General features: G+C 44.3%; 1 protein-coding gene and 1 pseudogene across 2 annotated transcripts in view; both read right to left on the bottom strand.

Annotated features, from left to right (window-relative positions):
• SLC2A12 (solute carrier family 2 member 12) overlaps positions 1 to 20,601 on the bottom strand; it is a 68,883-nt gene extending 48,282 nt beyond the window's left edge. The window contains exon 1 of one of the 2 annotated variants that reach the window (XM_039528436.1): positions 20,451 to 20,601. The gene's annotated coding sequence lies outside the window, so the exon portion shown is untranslated. The remainder of the gene's footprint in view (positions 1 to 20,450) is intronic. The other variant, XM_039528441.1, reaches the window with a different exon arrangement.
• LOC120401142 lies at positions 14,656 to 15,453 on the bottom strand (annotated as a pseudogene).
• Positions 20,602 to 21,927: the final 1,326 nt, after the last annotated feature.

The following is a 21,927-nucleotide window of genomic DNA, read 5'->3' as shown; positions in this document are numbered from 1 at the left end:
TATGCTCCTCCACCATTTCTTCGTAATACACAAAATGTTCATGTTTTTAATTATTTCCATGATGTATTTTATTGAATATCTAGAGTAACAAAAAATTGGTAAATGTCGGCAAGTGGTATTTCAAGTTCTGGTCATTTTATTGACCATCGTTTGCAATTTAAAAGAAATTTTACATGCAGTGAGTAATACTGAATGACTGGAACCAGATTTCCAAAGTTCAGCAAACTTTTCAAAAAGTTATATGCTAAAAAGGATTGTTATGTTACATACACCTCCTGTCTCAAATGTGCGGGTTGTTTTACAATGTGTGTGAAATATACACAGTGCACAAAATAATGTTAAGGGATGTATGTTTAAAATAGTCGGGTTTTGTGAATACTTCGTTGAGATTGTTAACTAATAGCTAATGATGAATGAACTTCAAAAGAGTTGGAAATTCACTCTCAGCACTTGCCCTCTGCATTTCAGTCCCCTTTAAGGTCTCAAGTTGGGCACCTGAAAATAAAGTCACTCCAATTCACTAGTCACTTTTTGAACATTTATATCTGTAATTCTTAACAAGAGTTATTAAAACTCTGAGAGGAGGATAGAAGGGACAGAACACAGAGAGAGAAGGAGCAAGAGTCCTGCACAGCAAAAGTGCCAGCGTGTCACCCTGACTTTTTCTTGGAAAGAAAAACAAACAGTTTTTTCCTAATCTGATCTATTATGCCAACACTTTGCTATTAAACTAGCAACTACTAGTACCAAAGTGATTAGAATATGAGTCATGCTGGGTGATGGAGAGCATCCAGGTGTGTTAGGACCAAAGGCATCTTCATGATAATACCTAGCTCCTATTCATCCATAGTCTCAAAGTGCTTTACAAAGGAGTTAACTATCATTATCCCCATTTTATGGTGGCACAATTGAGGCACAGAGAGGTGAAATGACTTATCCAAGATCACCTAGCAGGCCAATGACAGCATTTAGAACAGAACCAAGGTCTTCTAAGTCCCAGTCCAGTGTTCTAGGCATTGTCTCTGTATTTATACAGGAGTGCAGGCAGCCTTTTTGGCACCCTAGGCAGCGGAAGGTCCCGCCCCCGAAATACCGACGACAACCATGGCGGCCGAACATCCAGCCGCCGTAGTCACCGCCCCCCAAATGTTAGTGCCCTAGGCAATTGCCTAGGTCACCTAATGGGTTGTGCTGGCCCTGTATTTATGTTTTAAAATAGAGATGAGTGAAATGCTGCACTGGCAGTATTTTGACAAAGGGTTCCCACAAAATGTTACCTCCTCAGACTGTGGTAAGACCCATGTGCCAGGTGTGCACTTAGAATCATAGAATCTCAGGGTTGGAAGGGACCTCAGGAGGTCATCTAGTCCAACCCCCTGCTCAAAGTTGGACTTGCTTGCAGAAAGCAGCAATGAGGGGTGTGAAACTATTCATTTGTTTTCTAGTGAGAAATGAGAAATGAGAAAACTCTCATTATAACTATAAAGAGGAAGGGGATTTTATTTTGGCAGACAAACTTGTATTAAGTGTAATTCCCTGGAAATGTTTAGACTTTGTTCCTGAACAATTATGTTGAGTATATTGATAGTATCTACTTGTGCTGTTTGAAACGAGTTTTGTGCATGTGCTTGTAGGGGTGAGTGTGTGAGGGCAGAGGGGAGGGAGTATCTTGTAAAGAGACCTGAGCTGGAGTATCAGCCTGAAAACACTTTTTTCCTGAAAATACCTGACATTTGATATAGTCTGCTATATTCCTCAGACCAAAATTGTCTCTTCAGAAGTTTTATTTTTTTTTATAAACCCTGAGGCTACGTCATCTTTGGAAGAGATGGCTAGCAATATGCAGGGAGGGAGTGAACTCCCATCAGGGAAAAGGAAATTACCCCAGCCCTCCCTTTAATTTAGCAATATGATTTTAACAAGGGTCTCCTGTGAGCCATTGAGAAGCCCCTTCTACATACAGCTGGATGGAGGAACCATTCTGAATAAAATAAAACTCAGATTGTTTTGGAGTTTGCAAAATTCTGATAATTCTTTTATTATTAGTCTTCAATTCAAAACCACAAGCAAAGTAGATTCTTCATTGGATATGTCATCCTACATATGCCTCTAGTCCAGTGGTCCCCAATCTTTTCGTCTGCTGGGCGCCAGACGAAGGACCGTGGCGGCGGTCGAGCATCCGCCAAAATTTCAGCGGTGATGCCTCTTGATGACGCCACTTGTCAGCAGCAAGCGGCATCATTGAGAGTCATCGCCGCTGAAATGTTGCCGAATTTCGGCGGCATTTCAGTGGTGACCCCTCTTGATGACGCCACTTGTCAGCGGCAAGCGGCGTCATTGAGAGTCGTCGCCGCCAAAATGTTGCTGAATTTCAGCGGCATTTCACAGGAGACCATTGTTATGCTGCCCTTTGGAGCAAACCGTAACAGATTTCCCCATTGCTCCAAGGAGGAAGTGCCCTGTGCCAGTGTCAGTCTCAGGCTGACAATCCCATTGTTCCACAGACCCGCTAGGAGGTGATCTTTATTGCTCAGTTGGTCCCCTGAGCAAAGGTAGCTATTGTGCCCATTACCTTCAGACAGAGCAGGAAAAAGGAAACAAATAGGTTTTGGAGCATGAATTGAATCACTTGATAGACCCTGGTTGTCAGCAAGCGGGATCAAACCTGGGACCTCTGGAGCTTATGGCATGCATGCAATGGGCTGTTAAGTAGACTCATTTTATCTTGGTCTTTAAGTGGTCTTGGTGCCACTAGATGGTACAGAACACCACACCCAGCGGGTGTGTGGGTTACACCAGGTCTTTGTGTGGTGCAGCTTACTTCTCTCGGTATAGCTGGGAGGAGGTGTTTGGAGGAATGAAGCCTTGAATCCATCCACTCCCCTTCTCCACCCACCACCTACCAGGAAGGGCCTGCCTTGGCTTTGTACAGCCTCCTCTCCTTCTCAAGTGTGGTGCAGGTAGCTGGTGCAAGGGAGTATATGGTGTCTTACATCCCATTATTCCCTTGCACTGCTACACACTCTGATCTGGCATTGTATAAATGCAGATAGCTAGATATGACAAATATTCCAGTCCATGGGGTGCAAACAAAGCTTTATCATTCCAATAATGCATCTGTTCTGGGTGAGACTGATTGGTGCAAAATGTGGATGAGAAAATACTTTGTAGTTGCTACTAAAGGTTGGCTGTGAAAACTCTTCTTGCCACCATACAAAGTGTGCAAAAAACATTCTTGCCTATGATTGGAACTTTGATTTTATTTTTTCACGGTCCTTAGCTGCAGTTGCCTTCATTGGATATGGGGGCCAGGCTACTGTTCCGGGGGGGAAGGGGGAACAGCAGGCCCATTCTCCGTGTCTAGTATCTTCAGGGGATATCTCACTCACTTTCTGCCCATTGGCACCTAATGCCTATCCCATTGCAAAACCTGGCTCTGCCACTGCATCTACCCCAGGGTAGAGATTTTGCAGGTTAGTGAATGTGATATATATAAACCAGAATAGTATTGGATTAAGAATCTGTTGTAGCTACTCTGATTATAATCAAAAGGTATTTTTGAATTTTAGATTTGGGACACTAGGCTTTAAAGTTAGAGAAGCACTGCATTTAGGGATCTCTTCTATTATTCCGCCCCCTTTGTTATTGTGGGAGAGCGAGGTCAAATCAATGTCTTTGACAGTTCTGTCAGATCTGAAAGCGGCTCAAGTTGTGGTTGTTCTCATCTCTTCCAGGAGTGAGTTCCAGCTGTGTGCCAGACACTGAGAAAGCATCCTCTCTTGTGCACATGAGTCTCACTCTCAGGCTGACAATTCCATTGTTCCACAGACCCGCTGGGAGGTGATCTTTATTGCTCAGTTGGTCCCCTGGGCAAAGGTAGCTATAGTGCCCACTACCTTCAGACAGAGCAGGAAAAAGGAAACAAATAGGTTCTGGAGCATGAATTGAATCACTAGATAATAATGCAGAGACCTCTCAATGAGTTTTGTACATACATTTTGTATGTTTTGATAACATGCTGAGTCTTTCAGAGTAAAGGATCATAGAATCATAGAATATTAGGGTTGAAAGAGACCTCAAGAGGTCATCTAGTCCAATCCCCTGCTCAAAGCAGGACCAACACCAACTAAATCATCCCAGCCAGGGTTTTATCAAGCTGGGCCTTAAAAAAACTCTAAAGATGGAGATTTCACCACCTCCCTAGGTAACCCATTCCACTGCTTCAGCACCCTCCTAGTGAAATAGTGTTTTCTAATATCCAGCCTAGACCTCCCCCACTGCAACTTGAGACCATTGCTTCTTGTTCTGTCATCTTCCACCATTGAGAATAACCTAGCTCCATCCTCTTTGGAACCTCCCTTGAGGTAGTTGAAGGCTGCTATCAAATCCCCACTCACTCTTCTCTTCTGCAGACTAAATAACCCCATTTCCCTCAGCCTATCCTCATAAGTCATGTGCCCCAGCCCCCAATCATTTCCGTTACTATCCGCTGGACTCTCTCCAATTTGTCCACATCCCTTATGTAGTGGGGGGTGGGGGGACCAAAACTGGACACAGTACTTCAGGTGTGGCCTCACCAGTGCCGAATAGAGGGGAATAATCACTTCTCTCGATCTGCTGGCAATGCTCCTACCAATACAGCCCAATATGCCGTTGGCCTTCTTGGCAACAAGGGCACACAGCTGACTCATATCCAGCTTCTCATCCACTGTAATCCACAGGTCCTTTTCTTCAGAACTGCTGCTTAGCCAGTCAGTCCCCAGCCTGTAGCGGTGCATGAGATTCTTCCTTCCTAAGTGCAGGATTCTGCACTTGTCCTTGTTGAAGCTCATCAGATTTCTTTTGGCCCAATCCTCTAATTTGTCTAGGTCACTCTGGACTCTATCCCTACACTGCAGCTTATCTCTCTCTCTCCCCAGTTTAGTGTCATCTGTGAACTTGCTGAGGGTGCAATCCATCCCATCATCCAGATCATTGATTTAATAAAGATGTTGAACAAAACCAGCCCCAGGACCGACCCCTGGGGCACTCCGATTGATACCAGCTGCCAACTAGATATCGAGCCGTTGATCACTACCTGTTGAGCCCGACAATCTAGCCAGCTTTCTATCCACTTTATGTCCATTCATCTAATCCATACTTCTTTAGCTTGCTGTCAAGAATACTGTGAGAGACCGTATCAAAAACTTTGCTAAAGTCAAGATATATCACATCCACTGCTTTCTCCATATCCACAGAGCTAGTTATCTCATCATAGAAGGCAATCAGGTTGGTCAGGGATACTTGTCCTTGGTGAATCCATGCTGACTGTTACTGATCACCTTCCTCTCCTCTAAGTGCTTCAAAATGGATTCCTTGAGGTCCTGCTCCATGATTTTGCTGGGGACTGAAGTGAGGCTGACTGGTCTGTAGTTTTCAGGGTTCTCTTTCTTCCCTTTTTAAAATATGGGCATTGTATTTGCCTTTTTCCAATCATCCAGGACCTCCCCTAATCGCCACAAATTTTCAAAGATAATGGCCTTTACTGCTCCACCCTGTGGTCCTACTGGGAAATAACATCAGCTGCCTTTAGGATGCTTTGTGGAATTTTTTCACTTGCAAGATCTTTCCCTGTGCTCAGATACTATCATGAGATATGTTTTGTAAATGATACATGTAGCATGAATAGTAACAGTTATAGAGTGAGAGAGAAAGAGAATCAGAGTTTAGAGAACACAGAAACTCACAGGATCAGGTTTATACCTATACTCTTCAGTTATTTAGAGTCCCAAGCTATTTAGAGTTCCTATTGTAAATGCCAATAGGAAAAGTCAGTTAATGTTTTGAGGTGCTCAGATGCATACCAAACTGAGCAAACATTCAGACATATTTAATGAGAGACATTTTTGTTTCTGTGGACTATTGACTTGAAATGGGAGCTGCTTTGAAGGGGAAGATGTAAGATTTAATTTTTTTTCTTCCACTAGGTGTCACCAACACTATATTTTTACAGGCTACAGGAATGGCTAGCATAGAATGTCTCAATAACATTTCAGCCAATGAATGGGCATATTACTTAGGGTTTTCTACATGGGGGAAATTAACCAGCAATAGCTATTCCAGAATATCCACTATGGCTATTCTGGAATAACTGCCTGATGTGGAGACTCTATTACAGAATAAAAGTGATATTATTCTGCAATAAAATCTAAAAAATATTCCCTGTCAAAAATTATTCTGGAATAGCTAATTTATACCAGACTAGCTATAGCAGAATAGTTACTTTGGAACACCTGTACCAGTCAATTTCCCTTGTGTACATAAGGCCTAATGCTCCTTTTTCTTCTTCTGGTTTTTCATATCAGTACAATTAACAGTTGGAAATAATTCAAAAAGAACATTCCCTAAACAAGAGAGAAACTGCTAAAATGAGTATTTGTAGTTAGAGTTTCTGTTCCACCTCTCCTGTGTGGCCAGTGCAAGAAAGGGACAACAGGAGGGGTGTTGTAACCCACTTTTGTGCCTCTTTAATTCTGGCCCTGCTTGGGAGCTTGCCTAAAGGCTGCTCTAAGTTGTATTGGTCTCTGAGCTATTACACCTGCACAGAATAGTTGGAGTACAGTGCACTCCAGCCACATCCCTCCTATCATCCCGGCCTTCTCCCTACATTGAGACCCAGGAGTGTTGCCAGCACAGAGTCATTTCACAAGCTCTACATCCATTGCCCACCCCACATCCAGGGTATCCCGCATGGAATGTTTAAGTCCCCTTTTACTCACGACAGTCTAGTACATAGGCACACTGTGGCACCCACAGCTCCAGCCCTGCAACACCACTCCTATATCATGCCCCACCTTTCATGTCCCAGAGATGCATGATGCAGTGTACTGCTCTGAAAGCTATTTTTTCCATTTCTCTGCACTCCATCAGCTGCATTCAGGTCAAGTTTCCAGGCTTTTCTTCACAACCAGGAGGGCTAGCATCTTACTTTTTTCAAAAAAGTGAAAGTTCTGATATGATCACATGACTCCAGGAGATGATGCCCTAGGCATATGCCCATAGTGCCTATGTCTTAGTATGGCCCTGCCTTTACCACCCCATGCATTACCTGAAGCCATCTAAAGGGGCTGAGGTCATGTGGCAGACTTGAAGGCCTATATATAGGTTCAATTGCTGGAGAGTTTTATCTCTGTGAATAACCAAACTTCAGACTTCAGCACAATTTCCCAGCCAGGGGCTTGGTCTCGGTTTCCCACATGCATCCTGCGGGTCATGACATAACAGCATCTAACTACGGCCAGAGGAGTCAGTGGTGTGTGACATGGGAATTTACCCGCCCTGACGTGAGCGGGCCAGGAAACAAAGAGAATATCTTTGCCACACAGCTGTGTGCTGCTCAGTTGGTGTTGGAGGTAGGCGTGGCTGCCAGATTTTGTCTGGCTCCACGTGGGGCATTTTATGTAAATTATTTAATGGAATAATTTGCATATTTGCAAATATTTTCTCACCCTCCCTCCCAACAGCCTCCCCTTTCCTGCCCCCATCCCACTGCAGACCCCAACCTATTCTCTCTCTGCTCCTCCACCCCCTGCAGGCCCCTGGCCTTTCCCACCCTACCAGCTGCTGCCACCACAGCCTCCTCCCTGATGCACCAGCTGGCTGTGCCCCAGCAAGGGGAGCAGTGAGAGGAGAAGCTGAGCAGTGACCTGCCTCCCTCAGGCCCAGTGCCACAGCAGCCCCCAGTGGCAAGGGGGTGAGCTGCAGCTTTTGCTGGCCATGCAGCTGGATGTGTGAGGGTCCCCATGGGCTGTGGGGACGTGTGAGGGGCAGGCTGCTGAATGCCTGGAATGTGGTGGCAGCCCTGGGTAAACACAATATTAATAAAAATGTAACAAAGGAAACTGCCTCAATTTCTCAGCCTAGGCAGGAGCCTGGCAGGGAACTGCAGGAGGTGGCTGCAGAGTGTTCAGATGTTCCGGGAAGTAAGCGGTATTGCAGAGAAAGTCATAGCCTCCATTTGGCTACTTGGGGTCACATGATAAGGGAATTAAACTTTTTAACCATGACTCAAGTCAGGTGACTGGGCTGGGAAATAAAGCAAGGCCAGCATTCCTATCTACTATACCAGTGGTTTTCAACCTGTGGTCTGCGACTATGTCTAAGATTTCCAAAAGGATCCGCACCGAAAAATTTTAGGGGTCTGCAGATGAAGAAAAGTTGAAAACCACTGTGCTACATATTTTTTTACAGGGTGAGGTGAAAATAAGTTAGCACTTACATACACTAGTGCCTTTAATCTTCAAAACACTTGGCAAGCATTAGTTAATCTGGGATGGGCAGGTGCTGAGGGTCAGCTAATGTTGCTTCTAGCAGCAATAACATCTGCAAGGACTATGCTGTAGAGTACAGATGCCTCCTGGTACTTCCCTGAACTCCTACCCATGCTGTATCTGCTCTCTACTTCCCAGAGTCCTAAATTCATGAAGGAGCATAGAGAGGCTTCTGTAGGATCCCGGGATGGGAGGGATGTGCAGAGGAGCTGCTGCTTCCCCAACTTCTGGCTACATGTCCCTCTGGCATTAGATTTTGTTCCCATCAACCTATATGCAAGGAGAACCATGAGTGCTAAGAGGTGTATTTGACTAATCTGAGAGGACAGAGAGTAACGGCAGGGATTAGGATTCAGGTTTTCCCATCTCCTGGTCCTGTGCTCAGAATACACCACCATGTCAATCCTTAAAAGAAGAATTAGTACTTCTGTCTTTTGGTTTTGGCTCAAGCCAAAACTGGCAAGGAAAAGCTTCTTCACTCAGATTAATTTGAATATGGAACAGACTACTCTATCATGGCCTGGATGCACAAAGTAGAAAAAAGCAAAGAGGGATACAATATACTTAGAATCAGAAAATACAGTAGAATATATCTGCTAACTATCACAATACACTTGCTGGGAGGTTAAACATGAACTAAATAGATTTTTTTGGGCGGGGAGGGCTCTGTCTACAAATAATGTTGCATTGTAATTAGATCTTAAAATTAACTTGCTTTAAAGAGTTGTCACATTGTGCATCTCTTACTTTGAGATGTCCAGTAAAATATTTTGTTAATTAAACAAATGCTCTTTAAACTAATTTCTGATGGAGAATTTCTAATATTAAAAGTTTATAATCCTGATTTTGAAATCTTTTAGAAAGCAGATTTAAATACTACATTTAAAAGGAACGGGGGGAAAGGAAAGCTTTTAGTTTGAAGCAATTAACTAGCTTTTGTAATGATTCTTTTAATTTGAGTAGTAGGGCTGGTTTGTACTCTCTTTTCAGATTGTGGATTTCTATAATAAACTAGAAAGAAAGCTCTCTGGAGGGAATGAAGCTTCCTGGAAATACCACATTTACATTCACAAATTAATATCCTTTTTATATCCTGACAGAATACATCAATGTATTCTTTACCTGTAGGCTCAGAGTAATTATTTCGTTTAAATCCTCACCTTATTTAGGATCATTGCAAAAGACTATGATTTAATGACAATGTAAGCAGAAAATTTAAACCTGTACAGATAGACATTCTAAATTTAGGAAGGATAATGGAAAGCATTGTTCTTAGAACTAAAATTTAGGACAGACAGCATAGTGGAAACAGATTAGTGCCAAGCTATTTGCTTCTTTAGCAGGACTTGTCAATTTGCCATTTATAAATGTGAAGGTCAAATTTTTGTCTTAGGTACCTATGTAAATTGGTATTATTATAATTTACACTGATATAAATAAGAGCAGAATTTGACCATAGGTTTTTATTCTGTTCTTTCTGAAAACCAAAAGGGTCAAGGAGTCTGATTAAAATGAAATTTTCTTTCTTTCAACTGAACAGCAAACAAAAATGATTAAAAAGGGTACTTCGAAACTCCAGAAGTAGCACAGAGCTTGTTAGGCTCTTCAGCAAATTTCATAGAAAGTTGAATATATGGGGAAACCTTTCCATAGAGAGGAAGCATGAGATTTATACCAGAAATACTGACATTATACCAACCTGTGTTGGAAATGGTGACCACTTTAATAACATCAGAGCCAGAAACACATTAAGGCATATAGAACAGATATATAATTAAATCTGCACCCCCTATTGGTATGGAGTACCATTATATTAAAAGGATGCTATTTGTCATGTTAGAAATCATGGTCCACATCTTTGGGTCCTGCCAAGCTATGCTCAGTGCTGGACTGAGTAGGAAGGTAGTTGGGAGGGAAAAAATAGTTAAAAGACCTATTTTGTGGACTTAAATTGGATTTAAGTGACACATAAACCTGGTGCTGATCTCTGAATATGGGTGAAAATCACCCACACTGAATAAATAATACCTGCACCCTAAATGATTCTGCATGAAATACCCATGTTCCTTCCTGTGAATAATAACTGTGCACCAATTACATTTTGCCTGGGAGGTACACAAGTATGCAGGGAGATGAAGAGGCACCTTTCCCCCAGAAATCTCATTCAAAAGTACCCAGAATTGAGGGCCATCTTCTGCTGTCAGTCACACTCACCTAAATATGCAGTAACCCCATCACAGTCAATACAGGCAATCTGTATTTATTTTTTATGTATTAAATGCTGCCAATGTGCAGCCTTTATCCCATTCTCGGGCCCCAATGTCATAGTGAATTATACCCAAGTAAGCAGTTATTGCTGTGTGGAATCACACATGTTTCATATAGACTATGGGTCAAATTTTCAAAGGCACTTAAGTGATTTCAGATCGTAAGTCCCACTGAAAATTCCCTAAATCATTTACGCACTGTGATACAGGAGGGCCAAGGAGCAGTGGGAGAGGGGAAATATATAAGCCCAAGACTAATTAAGGCGTGGTTCCCTGTAGACTAGGTGGGGTTGCTACAGGTTAATTGGAGCACCTGTAGTCAGTTAAGGCCCTGTCAGGAACCTAATAAAACCCCCTGCTTCAGGCAGGCAGGGGAGGAGGAGGAAGGAGAGAGGACTGGAGCTTGGAGGTGTGTGTGAGATTTGAAAGACCAGAGAACCAAAGTAAAGGAGACCCTACCCCGGCAGGGCAGGGAGACTCCCTCCCCCAGCATCTAAGGACTGAGGGTGACCCACCAAAGGGGGAAGAGGGCGAGAATCCCGCAGGGGCTGAGACGGGCTGGGACTCAGAGCGAGAAGCAAACCCAGACCCCTCCCCTGCTTCCCTCCTCTATCATCTTCCTGGGCCACTAGCAGGGCCGTCGGCACCCAAGAGCAGGGGCAAAGGGTGACATCTTAGCCCCTCTGCCAAGAAAAGCGCAGGACCCACCATACGAACATCGGCCGTCTGGTCACACGTAGTGTTAGAAGTGGTATTTCTCCGCCGTGAACATAATCCAAGGTGGGTCACAACCACCCTGCCCCAAGATGGAGGATGTGGTCAAAGCACTGGTGCAAGCCACTGCCGCGCAGCAGGAGGCTAACTGGCAGGCAGCTGCCCAACAAGAGGCCATGCGGCTGCAGCAAGAGACCAATCACCTGCTGATGACCCAGGCCACCCAAGATTGAGCCATACTATATAATCAAGCAGGTTCTGTGGTATTGGGTAGTGCCAATACAGGGGGAAGTAGTAGAACAGCTCTTGGTGCCACGGAAGCACACAAGGGCTGTATTAGAGTTAGCTCATAGTCATCTGTTTGGGGGACATTTAGGAGCAGACAAGACCCTGGATAGAGTCCTAAGGAGGCTCTACTGGCTGGGAGTATGGACAGAAGTCCAATGCTATTGCATCTCCTGCCCAGAGTGCCAGCTGCAAAGCCCCTGACCTCAGTTAAGGACCCTGTTGGTACCCTTTATTGAAGTTCCTTTTGAAAGGATAGCAATGGATCTAATGGGCCCACTAGAAAGAATGACCCAGGGCCACCGAAGCATACTTGTCATCTTGGACTATGCTACACGGTACCCTGAAGCCATTCCTTTAAGAAACCCCACATCCAAGGCAATCACAAAATAACTGGTGCAGGTTTTTACTAGGGTAGGCATCCCTAAGGAGATCCTGACAGACCAAGGGACTCCCTTCATGTCGAGATTAATGAAAGACTTATGTACTCTGCTCTGCATCCAAGCCTTGCAGACCTCAGTCTATCATCCCCAAACAGATGGTCTGGTTGAGCGATTTAATCGCACTCTCAAGAGCATGATCCAAAAGGTAGAGGCCCAATACAGAAAAGACTGGGATGCCCTCCTACCATACCTGATGTTTGCAATACAAGAAGTTCCCCAAGCATCTACTGGATTCTCCCCCTTTGAGCTACTGTACAGGTGCCACCCACGTGGCTTATTAGACATTGTGAAGAAGGAATGGGAGGAACAACCCAACCCAGGGAAGAACATCATTGCACACATGGCTCAGATGAGAGAATGAATAGCCCAAGTGACCCCCATAGTACGAGAGCATTTGGAGAAAGCACAAGAGGCCCAATGAACATACTACAATCATTGGACAAAAACAGGGAAATTTCAACCAGGAGAATGGGTGCTGGTGCTGGTACCAACAACAGAAAGCAAGCTCCTGGCCAGTTGACATGGACCCTGTGAGATCGTGGAAGCCATTGCGGAGGTGAATTATAAGTTGAAGCAGCCAGACCGCCGAAGGCCAGAGCAGATATACCACATCAACTTACTGAAACTGTGGATCAATTGGGGGGACGTGCCTGGCCGTCCTGCCGGCTCTATCCCAGGCAGATGACCCATGAGGTCAGGTAAAGATATCCCCCGAATTAACCCCAGAAGAATGAACAGAGGTTGTTGAAATGATCCAGCAGAACTAAGACATATTCTCCTCACAACCAGGCCATATGATGCTGATCAAATACCACATCGTCACCTGTCCCGGAGCAAGGGTGATGATAAAACCATATCGCAAACTAGAGGCAAAAAGAGAAGAGATTAGGGCAGAAGTAAGGAAGATGCTGGAACTTGGGGTGATTGAAGAATCACACAGCCAGTGGTCCAGCCCTATTTTCTTGGTCCCCAAGCCTGATGGCACCCTGAGGATGTGTAATGACTTCTGGAAGTTAAACGAGGTATCCCAATTCGATGCCTATCCAATACCACGTATTGATGAGCTGATGGATCAGTTAGGCAAGGCCTGATACTTGACCACCTTGGACTTGCCAAAAGGCTACTAGCAGATCCCACTGGCTGAGGACGACAAGGAAAAAAAAACTTTCTCTACACCCGATGACCTCTTCCAATATACCATCCTCCCTTTTGGACTCTATGGGGCCCCTGCGACTTTCCAATGATTGATGGACAGATTACTTTGACCCCATGCCAAGTATGCTGCCACCTATTTAGATGATGTGGTAATCCATAGCCCTGACTGGGAGATGCACCTGGGGAAAGTGGAAGTGGTACTAGATGATCTTATGCTGGCCTCACCATTAATCCATCCAAATGTGCAATAGGGTTAGCCGAGGCCAGATACCTCAGGTATGTAGTCAGAAGGGGCCTGGTGAAGTACCAATGGAACAAAATGAAGGCAATACAGGAATGATCCTACCCAATCCGCAAGAAGCAAGTCAGAGCATTCTTAGGGATAGTGGAGTACTACTGCTGGTTCATCCCTCACTTCCCCACAAGAGCAGTGCCTCTGATGGACCTGATAAGAGCTCGGGGCCTGGAGATAGTTAAGTGGACCGAGGCAGCAGCCGAAGCTTTCACAGTTTCATTAAACTTTGCGTGCATATAACAGTGGAACTGCCGTACTTCTCCACAGAGATTCATGTTCAAGTCAACAGGGTAGGAGTCAACTAGCTTTTGGGAACCTTGTGAATATTGTTCGTCAGATAAGTCCATATCATTTAGAAAAGAAAATCTACTTGATACTTCTTTGTACATGTCACCTGTCCTCTTCATATGAGCTTCAAGTGTATCAATTATAGCATAGTAAGTAGATATGAGAAATTTGTCTCTAGGATTCAATGCTGTCTCTGTTGCACTGCTATCATTTGCTTGTTTTTTTCCTGATTCACTTGCAGGACTGGGCTTCTTTGTAGTTAGTATCAGGCAAGATATCTTTTGATATGTCTTCAAATCTTTTGAAATCATTCCTCAAAGTGTGTAAGTGGTCTGCTAATAATTGACAGAGGTCTGCACCTGTTTTCAAATCCAATTCTTTTTCTTGGAGAGCTTGACTTGTGTGGTAAAAGTGTTGTAAAATTTCATTCCGCACGGTCAACATGAATACAAACTCTAGTTCTTGCATCTTGTTTGCAATGTTTTCTGCCTCTCGTATAGTTTCTCCCTTTTATCAGAGGGGTAGCCGTGTTAGTCTGGATCTGTAAAAGCAGCAAAGAGTCCTGTGGCACCTTATAGACTAACAGACGTATTGGAGCATGAGCTTTCGTGGGTGAATACCCACTTCGTCAGATGCATGACATGACATCCGATGAAGTGGGTATTCACCCACGAAAGCTCATGCTCCAATACGTCTGTTAGTCTATAAGGTGCCACAGGACTCTTTGCAGCTTTTTCTCCCTTTTGTGATTGGTCTTCAGCTATACTTTCTAATGCATCCACAATGTTTGAATAGGACTCCAGAATTGCACTTGTTGCCACTGTATGTGCCTCCCAGCGAGCACTAGAAAGAGATTTCAACACATGATCATTGCCCAAATATATTTTAAGAACTGTCCATCAGTGTGTTGAAGCAGAGAAAAATGTATAAAGTAACTGGACTGTTGAGAAAAACCTTACTGCCACCGGACAACAATCAACAGCACTGCAGCCAACAAGACTGAGAGAGTGTGCAGCACGTGGTATGAATATGGCATATTTGTTCTGTTCTAAAAGCTTCTTCTGCATTCCTTGATAACACCCTGACATGTTGGCAGCATTGTCATAGGACTGACCTCTGCACTTTGAGAAATCTATTTTGCAAACTTGGCACACATAAAGCAGTACTTGATTTGCCATTTCTTCAGCAGTGTGGCTTTTCAAATTGAGAAATTTTAAAAATTATTTAACTGGTTTTCCATCTGTGGGAGACACATATCGTAGTACAATACTCAATTGATCAATATGTGAAAGATCAGGTGTAGAGTTGACAGATAAACTGAAGTACCCAGCAGTACTTATTTCATCCACAATAGCTGAACGAACTTTGTCACTCATTAGCCCAATGAATTCATCACATATTGTCTTTGATAAGTATGATGAGTTACCTTTGCCAGAATTCCCATATTTTGAGATATGGCCTTGCAAAAATGGTTCAGACTGAGCCACAAGCTCCAACAATCCCAGGAAATTTCCATTCTGCAATGATCCAAATATGTCATTTGATCCCCGGAAAGGCAGACCACATTCAGCTAATGTTTGAAGAACAGCTATAACATGCTGCAAGACTTGTTGCCAATATTCACGCTCCCCTTTAATTTGTTCTTCCAATTTTTGTGTCAATCCAAAGCCCTGTCTTCGATTTAAATATGTCAACATTGAATCTCTGTGAGCTGTTCAATTAAAACAGTATTCTGCCAGCCACTAAATCCATCTGCAGCAAACCGGGATGTTGAAGGTTTATATGCAAAAAGTTTGCAAACAAAACCGTACACAGACCCTGTTGATGGTGAATACAGTAGCCATTCTCCAGGGTATTTCTCACCATTCGCTTTCATGCCCAAAAATATTTTTTGTGGACAATATCTTGTTTGTTTGCCATTGGTAAAAGTCCGATGTGATTTCTCAAATGGCCCAGTGTGGTGTTGACAGTCATTTGGTCCATGATCTATCCAGTAAGCTACATCATCGGTACTGAAATCAATCCACACACCAGGATCTTTTCTCCTATTATTTACAGCATGAGCAGGTTCAGTCTCTGACACATCCACACCTTCTAGAACAACGTCTGTTTTACCACCAGGAGTAGGATGATCAGTTACAGTCTCTGATTTCCTTGCATTATTTCAATCTACGTTAGTAGGATGCCCCCCCCCCCCCGGTTTAGGTGGGGATAAGTAATAAAAAGAAAACAGAAAAATGGGGGACGAGTGTGTAGTAGAGTGTAAGGAAGTCTAACGAAGTTCTGATTTTTCTCATGATGACTGCTTCGATGCTTTTTTGAAATAGCAAATATCAATTTTTTTTTTAAATCTCATTTTTTTTTGGTGCCCCCTGCTTTGCTGGTGCCCTAAGCATGTGCTTAGTCTGCCTAATGGGTAATCCAGCCCTGCCAGCAGAGCAGGGAGACTCCCTGCCCCAGCATCTAAGGACCAAGGGTGACCCCACCCAAGAGGGAAGAGGGTAAGAAATCCGCAGGGATTGAGAGGGGTTGGGACTCAGAGTGAGGAGCCAACCCAGACCCCTCCAATGCTTGCCTCCTGTACCACCTTCCCAGGCCACTAGTGGGGCCCTCAGCACCCAAGAGCAGGGGCAAGAGGTGGCATCTTAGCCAAGAAAAGCGCAGGATCCACCGTACAAACGTCGGCCATCTTGTCACAGCACTTTAAAAAAATTAAACCTGTGTGCCAGGATGGAAACATAAAGGACAGACACATAAAAGAGAGAATGAAATGGGAAATCAGAAGAACAAGTAATTTAGACCCTGATCCAGCAAAGCACATAAGCATGATCTTAACTTTAAACACATAGGTAGTCCCATCACTTCAACTTGACTACTCACATGCTTATCGTAAAGCCTATACTTAAGTGCTTTGTTGGATCAGGGCCTTAGAAGGGTTTTGTTAGTTTGCTTGCTTTGTTATTATTGTTAACCCACTACTTGTGGTCATTTACACCAGTGTAACTGAAAGCAAAATTTGTCCATAATCCCATGATAGTGTTATGCATTCATTAGGATCAAATGGTAACTCCCAATAGCTGTTGTTAGTTAGAAGCCTGCAGTTTGCATAGATATATATGTCTTATACCCTAATTGTTAGTTGTGTTTAATCTAACTGTATACACAAGGGAGGAGATAGTTCCTACAGAAGTCTATCTACTGAAGAGTACAGATAGCACAATGTATGGTAGAAAAAAATATAAGGTATGGGATTTCACTGTTGCAGTTAAAATACCATTACCGAATCTGTGTAGACCTGGTGACCATAAGTGCACAGAATCAATGGGCAGGCACCTAAATAAGAGTTGAACGTTGGAATTATGTTTTTAGCATTATCATCTTAGCTGCATTACAATTATAATTATAACTGAGTGACAGATAAAATAGAGAAAGGTATAATAGGTCTCATTTTTATTCAGTTACTGTAGATAAATGTTAGATATTAAACTATAAGCAACATATATTACAATGACATTATAATGGCTTGGGTACTGCAGGTATCCTTATGACTAATACTGCATGCAGAAACATCATACATCACCTGTGAGCAATGTGTCATGCCTGTGTGGACAAAGAAAATTGGGTTCCTGAACCCTGAAATAGGAAATAGGGTTTATTTATCATTTAAAATCATTTCTTCAAAAAATCCCCGATGATCTATAAATCCTTTTTACTTCACTGCTTGAAGAATAAGTATAGGACTATCTTATATTACAAAGATGTATTTGCTGCAACAGGCAAAAGGCGTTTACAAATATATGGGCATTGTATAGAGGCTATTCACATATCCACAAGTGGGAAGAATATCCCCCTTTCTGGTGACCACATATCCTGTTGGCTTTGGAGGTAGTTAGTACTGGACTTAGTATTGATGGACAAACATTCAGAAGTTTGGTTCAAAAATGCATCAGGCCAGATTCCATCTAGTCTGCTTGCATTTACTTAGGTTTTGGCAGGGTCTGAGATTTGGCCTGTTGAGAATTATTGCCTGTTAAATAAAAAAAATTGATAAGAAAATGTCTTACAAAGGATTAACAATCATCTAGTGCTACAACAATTGTGTACTAGTCATATAATTTAAAACACATCATGAACCTGATTTTTCTCTTAATTACACAGGCGACAATCAGCTGTGAAATCAGTGAGGTTACATCAGTGTAAAACTGGTAACAGGCCAAGATCAGAATCAGCCCATTATGTTTGTTTTTTAATTGTCAGTTGGCAATAATTTTAGATAAAATAACATTATCAAAGCAAAATGGATGAATGTGCTTTTGGGAACCTTAACTGAAGCATTACCAAATTTCCAAAATGATTGTTAGAACTGGCTCCGTAATGGCAAAATATGTGTGAATATACTTAAGATAAATTAATTAAATTTGACTTGCACTTATTCATGAGGCCCATATTATTTATTATTTGAGGCTTCATTTGAAAACCTATATTCATGAAAATGTTCACAAATTGTATTGGAAATTCATCATTATTTATTTAGTCATCAGTCTTACACCATGGGGAATTTTATTTAAACAAATTATATTCACAATATACAGGCTCTTTAAGCACAAAAAGGGGACAGCTACAGTCTAAAATGTATTCTCATGAGTCACGAATAAATCCTGACTGTAAACTGACTCATTAGATTTGGGTAGTCAGGAGTTTTGTTAAACTCTCTGCAAAATTCTTGCATTTTGGTACTCAAATGCAAACATTCTCCTTTGACTTTCCTTAAAATTCTCACAGTGTTGAAGAGTACTATCTTCCAGAGGTCATGGATCATGATGTCTTGCATTCCTAATGTATTCTTGAGCTGCTTATTCATACACTCAGGGATCACTCCAATAATCACCAGGATTGTCTTTGTTCTAGTTTTCTATAATCACTTCACTTCGTGGCAGAGTGAAGTTCTGTAACAGCCTTTCAAGAGGAGCAATGAGGGCAAAAAACCTACTGATTCCAGGACAGAGCTTGATAAATTTATGGAGGGGATGGGAAGATGAGACTGCCTACAATAGCATGTAGCCAATCTGCAACTGCTAGCAGTAAATATCTCCAACAGATAGTGAGAGCTCTGAGTTACTACAGAGAATTCTTTCCCAAGTGTCCATCTGGTGGGTCTTGCCCACATGCCCAGGGTCTAACTGATCTTCTTATTTGGAGTCAGGAAGAAATTTCCCCCCCAGGCCAGATTGGCAGAGACCCTGGGGGTTTACTATACACTGCCTTCATGTGGCAACCATTTTTCATAGAGATTTGAAATGCCCTCTAGAAAAACATGACAATACCTTGTTATTCTTTAAAACACAAATCTTGTAATCCATGATATTTCATTTGTATGATTCATTGGAAAAACATGTTGACATGGTTATTAATGACAGTTTTCAGTATATTAAGCCATATCCTCAGCCGGTACATAGTGGCTTAGGGATTTACACCAGCTGAGGAGCTGGCCCTTTGATCCAAAGTCAAGATCCTCTCACAAAAGGTTCTACAGCCTTTCTCTTTGTCTCTCTCTGGAGATTGTGGGAGATAATTGGCTGTGCTGATATAAAATCTGCCTCTCAAATGAGCATATGCATAATGATTTTCCTGGCCCAGGAGCAGTTTGTGAATCGTTTGGTACAGGAGGGGCACTGGGCCAAGTAGTCTTTTGTTCAAGTTTTTTCCTAATTTACTTCTGCTACAAAAGTAGTTTTGTTCAATGTTGTTTCCTTTACAACGAGATGCTAGCGTCCGCTCTCTCCCATCATGGGAAGGTCATTTGTGCTGTTATGATGATTCCGTTAGGCTGCTTGAACCCAGATGTGAGGCATGTTAAGTTGTTCTTGCACTGGCTTTATCTGGTTCTAAATTACCCCAAACTGCCCCTGAACCTGGCTTTAAATCACTATATAGATAGGGCAGATAATATAGTGTTTGCTACTTCTGCAATGTTTCCTGTGTGGTGACCCTGGTCATTTGAGGGGTTCGTGCCCACGCACTGCTGACTCAGGGGTCCCTGGAAAGAATGTAGTAGGGGACCCCAGGATAGTGGGAAGGGGGCTGGGACATCAAAGGACCAACAGGAGACAGAGCCTGCATCTCCCCCCCCACACACACACACTTGCTGTATGTAGTCTGCTGTTGTCCAGGTAGCAGCCCCCTCCCAGAGGAACCCTCTGTTGTCAGGGCCGGATTAATCTTTTGTGGGCTTGGCACCAATCATGTTTGCGGGCCCCCATGGGGGCAATGGAGCATGGTGCAGGAGAGTCGGTCCCTGGAACAAGGGGCCGATCAGAGGGATGGCATGGCAGGGGTGGCCCTGCTCCACCCAGCACAGTGCGAGGGCACTATTTACAAACCGGCAGTTGCCAGACGCACAATGGCCTGCCATGCCGTGCCACACATCCCCCCTGCCCAACTCCGTAACAACCCCTGATTCCCTATGCCCAGCGCCCCCTCCTAGACCTGGCCACAAATGCACAACACCACCCCTGACCCATGCCCCCCTGACCATAGTCCCACCACAACTGCCCAGCACCCCACACAGAACCCCCACTCCCTAGTGCCCCAACACACACAGATATTCCCAGCCCCCTCACAACCCAGCACGCACCTCCCCCACAGGCCTTCCAGAGACCCACTCCCCTAGGCCCTGCCTCCTGGCCATACTCACCGGCCCTCTGGGAAGTGACTGTGTGTGCCAGGCTGAGCCACCAGTGCAGCCAGGGCTGGTCCCAGGGCCGGGAATCGCTCTGGCCCCTTGGGAGTGCTGCGATTATCCAGGCCAGGGCCTGCCCCGGCCAGGCTCCCTCAGAACCCACTTGCCTGGAGGGGCCCAGCCAAGCCCCCCACACTGTCCTGTTCCCCAGCAACTGGCTGAGACTGGCCAGGCTTCTTCATCAGTTCCAGGCGGCTCAGCTCCAGGGAGACAGGTGGGGCCCCACAGGTGGTGGGAAGCAGAGACTGCCCGGAGCCGGAGGTGCACTGGGGTATGGCCAGGGAGCAGAGGGAAGCTGGCGGGTGGGGTCGGGGGTGAAGAGGAGCCCTCAGCGAGCAGGCCGAGAGGAGCAAGTGGCGGGGGAGCCAGTGGGCTGTTGGGGTCTCAGGGCACAGTGCAAGCAGAGCAGGCCAGGGCCCCTTCTCTGCATGGGCCCGGCTCCATGACACCACTGGCACCACTGTAAACCTGGCACTGTCTGTTGTGACCCCATCACTTGTGCCTGGACAGAAGCAAGTCCTGGATGTTGAGAAGCACCTCCCTGCAGAGGAAGCAGAGACAGGTTCTAGACATGGGGGTGAAGGACAGACTGACAATACGGATTTATGCGGGACTATTTCTAAAAGGGCTAAGACTTCAGAGGCCCCTAAGCTTCTGACAGTGGCTGAGTATGGAGCTGTGTGGTCTTGCGTTGGAGCACCGGTAGCTCCATGCCTGGAGCTCCCAGTGGGGTACTGTCTTCCCTTGGCATGGAGATTCCTCATGGTGGTGCCGTGATGATGCTGGGTCCCAGCCTGGGGCTGCACTGCCTACCACTTTTGGGAGCAGCTACTTCCACTGAATCTCTCTCCTTCGTGAATGATGAGAATGTTACAGTGGTAGCTCAATGGCTCTTCTGTGCTAGTGGAGTCTAAGGGTACGTCTATACTTACCGTCTGGGTCGGCGGCTAGCGTTTGACTTCTCGGAGTTTGATATATAGACGCGACAATCTAGATAACCTAGATGCGATATATCGAACTCCGAACGCGCTCCCGTCAACTCCGGAACTCCACCACCGCGAACGGTGGTGGCGGAGTCGACGGGGGAGCCGCGGACTTCGATCCCGCGGCGTCTGGACGGGTGAGTACTTCGAACTAAGGTAGTTCGAGTTCAACTTGCGTACCTTAGTTCGACCGCCCCCCTTAGTGTAGACCAGGCCTTAGGGAGATGAAGAGAACAATTATGATCTCTTTGACTCCTCATTGGTTCCTGATGTCTCAGCCAGTCAGCTATCTAGGAAGGGTGAGTATAGTGTGAAGATTAGTAATAGCACTAAAGGGAAGCAGGGAGTTGAGATTGAGATTTCCTTGATTTACAGCGCTTTGTTCACTCAACTCCCCTTGTCTTGAGAGAGATCTCGGTTGATTATAGGAAACATTTCCACCTCAAAAA

Source organism: Mauremys reevesii, linkage group 3 (assembly GCF_016161935.1).
Source record: "Mauremys reevesii isolate NIE-2019 linkage group 3, ASM1616193v1, whole genome shotgun sequence".
NCBI classification, from domain to species: domain Eukaryota; kingdom Metazoa; phylum Chordata; order Testudines; family Geoemydidae; genus Mauremys; species Mauremys reevesii.
The sequence above is the reverse complement of the archived record's forward strand: the minus strand, read 5'-3'. Positions and strand labels throughout refer to the sequence as shown.